Source organism: Suricata suricatta, chromosome 13, assembly GCF_006229205.1.
Source record: "Suricata suricatta isolate VVHF042 chromosome 13, meerkat_22Aug2017_6uvM2_HiC, whole genome shotgun sequence".
NCBI lineage: Eukaryota > Metazoa > Chordata > Mammalia > Carnivora > Herpestidae > Suricata > Suricata suricatta.
Genome location: NC_043712.1, coordinates 21,037,479 through 21,043,630, shown reverse-complemented (window position 1 = coordinate 21,043,630; position 6,152 = coordinate 21,037,479).

Below are 6,152 nucleotides of genomic sequence, written 5' to 3'. Positions count from 1 at the left end.
AGGTGGTCCCGCCTCCATGGTGGGCCCTGCTGTCAATTTGCTGAAGCGCCCACTAGTTGGCATGGGGAGAAAAATGGCAACACCCCAGTCTCTCCTCCATGGACCAGGGGTTCCAAACCACTCTGTATGAGCTGTCCTCACTGTGCGGCAGACACAAATGAGGCAGTTTGTCCCACTCCACCAACTCCTGTGCCCTGGTGCTTGGCTGGGATTCAAACTCCCACTCCATGTGCCCCAGTACTGGGGAAGCACCTCTCTGTGCCACCTGATATGCGGTCTCCTGCTGGCAGTAACAGGCAGGCTTTGTCCTGTCCCATAGCACGCCAGGGAGGCGACTTTCTCCTACTGTGGACTGCGCCCCTGACCTAGCCACTGAGCCTAGGGCTGGCTCCCCACCTCCCCAGGTGTGTCATCGGGGCAGCTAGCCCCAGTCTGGAGAAGGCCCCTCAGTTAGAGATTATCTCTTTCTTCATTCCAGTCCTTGGTTTTTTTCTTGTCCAAATATAGTCCTATGGTTCTACAGCCGCTCTTCTCTTCCTTTGACTCTGTGCAGAAGGCGCTCCCTCCCTTCCACTGGTTTTATCTCCCCTAGTTCACAATCAGGCACCTATGGCCCCTCATGTTGTCCCAATGGGTCCCTGTGAGTGTGACTGTCTCTTTTCTTCCTGGGCTCTCGGAGTTCAAACTCCTTTAGCTTCAATACTGCTTTGTTTGTGAGATGAGAGAACTTCAGATTCCCCTATTTCTCTGCCAAGCTGGCCCCTCTCTGTTTTTTTAAGTAGGCTTCACACCCACTGCAGAGACCAAGTGGGGCTTGAACTTACAACCCTGATATCAAGATCTGAGCTGAGATCAAGGATCAAATGCTCAACCAACTGAGCCACCCAGGCACCCCTGAACTGTGAGGACTGATCATCTCCCATAAATTGTCTAAAATAACTTAATATTTCATTTGCTTATATAAAGAGTATTGGCTTTGAAGTCTGACAGACCTTGTTCCAAACTCCAGCTCCTTCACTTAGCACATGTCTCACCTGGGTAAATAACATAATCTTTTGGCTTTTAATTATATATTTCATGACTTTGGTGAAAATCAAGTTAATATTTCAAAAACTTGCTGGCATATAACTTAGGTTGGGTTCAATAAATTAAGAGTCTCAGCCTGTCTCTGTCTTTGTCCCTTTCTTTCAATAAACTACCAAGTTTGTTTACACACACACACACACACACACACACACACAGTCTAGGTGACAGTTTTAACATAAACTTGAGTAAATAAATTGAATTGAGTCTACCTAAAAAGAACGCAATTTTAGGGGGACCTGGCTGGCTCAGCTGGTGGAGCTTGATCTTAGGGTCATGAGTTCAAGACCCACACTGGGAGTAGAGATTACTTTAAAAACAAAAAAGTATTTTTAACAAAAAAAAATAAAAGGAAAACAATTTTTAAAATATTATGGAAAAAGAAAGTAGTTGACATTTGCATGAGACATATTTGGAAATCTTTTATTTAGCTTCCTTTAAAAATAAACATTAGTGCTTCAACCCAGCACACTATGGACTAAAACAAAACCAAATATGAGATCTGAAAAGAAAAATTAGTATAAGTAAATCATTTTAATTTATTTGAACATGAGTTAGCAAAACAGCTGAGGATAAATAATGAACTCTAGTGAACTCCAGGCACTCCCCTGGACCACACCCAGACATACAAACACACTTTATGTGTGGATTGTCAGGATCTGGCCCTGAGCTGAAAATTTACTAGAACCTTTGTGCATTTGAGGGCTATTCACAGTAACATAGTATCTTTGGATTTGTTCCTACCAAACATGCTGGGGGGGAGAAAAAAAAAAGAATGAATTAAATTAACTTTTGGCATTAGCACCATAAATTCCAGATCAACTGATTCTAACTTTGTTTTTGAAAATTCAAATTTACCCAATTTCTAGAGGATCACCTTTTTTTTTTAATCTTGTTTTTTAAAAGTGTTTTAGAAGACTGAAAATTTACAGTATACTTGTCTTTTAAAAATAACATGTTAACTGTAGGGAACTGACTTGTGATTTTTAAAATGTTTATGTGGAAGATTCTTTATAATAATGACAAAGATGGAAAATATGTCCAATGCTGACATAAAAATCATGCTGTTGACTCTGACAAGTAGAACATAGGCGTTGGAGCGGGTCTTCAGGTTGTGATTAGGCAAACTAATATGTGGTTAGTCTCTCCAACTCTGTGATCTAATTGTGTAATATGAAGGAGGGGTTATGGTAATTAATGTGTATTTTTTCCACAAAGAAAAATATTTTTAAAGTATTTGCAAACCCAGGAGAAAGCTGAACAATTTTTCCGGTAACTTCTCTCAATGTAGATTATTTATTCATTCGTTCAACAAATATTTGAGTGCCTAGAAGGTGCAAATCCCTGGGATCTGATGACAAACTAGATTATCTCACTTACTACATTTTCATATATATATATATATACATACATATGCATATGTATATATTTAGTGGAGTACTCATTAGTTTCTAAAAGATAGACTTTATTTTCTGGAGCAGTTTTAGGTTTACAGCAAAATTGAACAGAAATTATGGACAGTTCTCCTAGGCGCACTCTATTCCAACACATGCACAGCCCCTCCCACCCCCCACTATCAACATCCTCACCAGTGTGGGGCCTTTGTTACAGTTGATAAACCTTCACTGACACATCATTATCACCCAAAGTCCACAGCTTGTATTAGAATTCACTCTTGGTGTTGTAAATTCTATGGGTTTTGATACATGTATAATACATGTAACCACCATTTTAGTATTAATGTTTGTTTATTTTGAGGGAGAGTGCAAAAGTGGGAGACAGGCAGAGAGAGAGAGAGAATCCCAAGCAGGATCTGCATTGCCAGTGTAGAGCCCTACATGGAGCTCGATCACATGAATCATGAGATCATGACCTAAGTCAAAATCCAGAGTCAGACGCTTAACTGATTGAGACACCCAGGTGCCCTAATAAAGTTTTGTACAGAATAGTTTCATTGCCCTTAATATTCTCTGTGATCTATCTATTCATCCCTTGCCTCTCTTGCCTGACAACCACTCATCTTTTTACTATCTCCAGTTTTGCCTTTCATAGAATGTCATATACTTGAAAAGACTGTCTTCTTTCAGTTAGTAATATATATTTAAGCTTCCTTCCTGTCTTTCATGAAGGCTTGATAGCTCATTTCTTCTTGGTGAATACTATTCCATTGTTTGGACATACCACAGTTTATCCACTCATCTGCTGAAGAACATGGTTGCTTCCAAGTTTTATCAATTATGATAAAGCTGTTAGAAACATCTGTGTGCAGGTTTTTGTGTGCACATGTTTTCAACTCATTTGGATAAATATCAAGGATGCTATTACTGGATCCTATGTTTAGTTTTGTAAGTAACTGCCAAATTGTCTTCCAAAGTGAATGCACCACTCATAATTTTAAAAGAATAAATTATGAAAAATTTCTACTTGGCTTTATAAACTCCTTTGTAAAATAGAAAAGTGTATTTTTCACCATAAAAACAAATAATGCTCATTATAGGATATCAACAATATAAAAAGGCAGGCAAAAAAATCAGCACATTTTCATTCTTTAAAGACAAATAATTGGCGTAATTTCTTTCAGTCTTTCTTCTGTGCATAGCCTCTCAAGTGTCACATTTTAAACTTGATTTATCTAGAATGTAACCAAAGATGATGTTTCTTAGACACAACCCAAGTTAGGAATCCTGATTGTTGAAAATTAAATGACAATTTTGCAATTTATTTGCCTCTGAAAACATTGCTTCTCAAACTGTATGAATTCTAATATATATTAATGTTACTGGATTATCCCTGGAAAGAATCAGAAGCCCTGACCTTTGTGAAATTGGTTTTCTGAAAGAGAGGAGTACCCTTTAGAAAACCAAAAAAAGTGTTAACTGCTAAAAGTGAGATCAGCGGACAGTCTTTGCTAGACTCCTATGCTGCTGTGCTACATGGAAGAAATGTACAGTTTTATAGTATCTGTAGAATGTTAGGATTATATATTCTAATATTAGGGTTACATACTCATGCATATTCAGTTTAGAATACGTAATCCCAACCGATAGATACTATAGAACGGTTTGTACAAGACCAAGTGTAACCAGGCTCAGTACAATATTGCTGATCTTTAATAATTACTGTTATACCAATTCTGTTCATTCTTTTTCCCCCAATTCTGTTAACTTTAAGCGTATCTGCTTCTTTCATCTTTCTTGGCCTTATTTTCCATGTTATTGATCATACTATATAAAATCTTTTGTTGTAAGGTTCCAAAAAACATTTTGGAGAAAAGCAGAATATAACAAAATGCTTTAATTGACCAATTGACTCACCAAATCTAAGAGGGCATTAATTGTAAGGTGCATTATTATATATATGATTAAGAAAAAAAAAACCTACCAGTTAGCGTTAAGATGTTCCTGACTGTGAGATGCATTTCTATTTCAGAAATGTCGCAGTGTGTTAAAGTGTTTTTAAAAGTGAGTCCTTGAACTAATTAACTACAATGATGACATTTTAAAATTTCCATTTGTAGGAGAGCCTAGGTGGCTCAGTTCCTTCAATGTCTGAGTTTTAGTTTTGGATCAAGTCATGATCTCACTATTTATGAGATTGAGCCCTGCTTCCGGGTCCTCACTCAAAGTGTGGGGCCTGCTTGAGATTCTCTCCTCCTCTCTCCCTGCCTCTCCCCCGCTTGCTTGCTCTCTTTAAATAAATAAATAAACTTAAAAATTTTTTTCCATTTGTATTTTGCTAGTAGTATACCATCTCACTATAACTTTAATTCATCAACCAATAACTTTGAACAGCAGTTTCCTTTGTAAGCACTGTTCTTTCTCACTGACTGTACCCCAGTAAAACACAAAGTATTGTGAATGCAGATTGGTTCTCAGTAGACATTAATTTAAACTCTTCTCTGATTGTAATTTATCATTTAATTATAGATTAAGGTAGTTCATTTAATCAATATCAGCTATAATAAATCGCCATGATAAAATAACCAACTTCTTTTCAAAATTGAATTCAGTCCAATCTCAAGGGAGGTCATGGATTATTTAAAAGGAAATCACTTGAAATAATAAACATTGTCTAAACATAAAACAATCAAGAAACAATATAAACTCATCTAGGTTAAAGAAACAAACAGGAACATTTAATACTAGATTAAAACATCTCCCTGGACTGATTTAAAATTAAGATAAATGCTAAATTACCTCACTATCCAAAATATCACTGCTTAACATTTTAGAGCAGATCTATCCACATGCGGAATTTAAATTTTTCTGGTAACTAGCTATATTTTAAAAGTAAAACAAAAACAGTGAAATAAATATTCTTAATTTAGCCCAATATATCAAAAATATTGTTTCAATATGTAATCAGTAAAAATTAATTACTTAGGTGGTTTTGGACATCGGTGTATGGTTTAGACACACAGCATGCCTTAATTCTACCAGCCACATTTTAAGCGCTCAATAGCTACCTAGCCACCTATTGCTACGGCATTGGACAGCAGTCTTAGGGGACTTCCATGTTAACTGATTCCTTAGATTTGAGAGTTTGAGAATTTCTTTTATGTTACACACTGTCTCTACGGTGCTTAGAGATACGTGAGGCATTAAGATTATTTTGCTCTCCGGTTGGCTGTGATCCAAGACAACATAGCATTAAAAGCATTAAGAAACGAAGGCAACGGGACAGCCGTGCGTCCAGGAACCTGGCCTGGAGGAGGGCCTAAGCCTCGCTGAGCAGTGCCCGGCGGAGAAGCTGCAGACACAGCGCTGGAAGCTAGTTTTCGAGATAACCGGGCGGATGCCTGGAACTCCGTGTCTTTCTCAGGGGCGTCCCAGAACACTGGAGCGGGACACAGGGCAAGCAGCCTCTGAGCCGGACACATGGTCACGCGCCGCCACCGCCGAGGGAGGCCGGCCCCTAGGCTCAGGGCCGACCGCCCGTGGCGCCGCCGCCCGACGCCGAGCCCGGGGAGGGAAGGAGGGCTAGCGTCCAACCGAAGCCTCCCAGGGGCGCGCTCTCGATGGTGACGATGACGCAGCGGGCGCGAGAAGGCAGGGTGGGCGGGGAGCAAC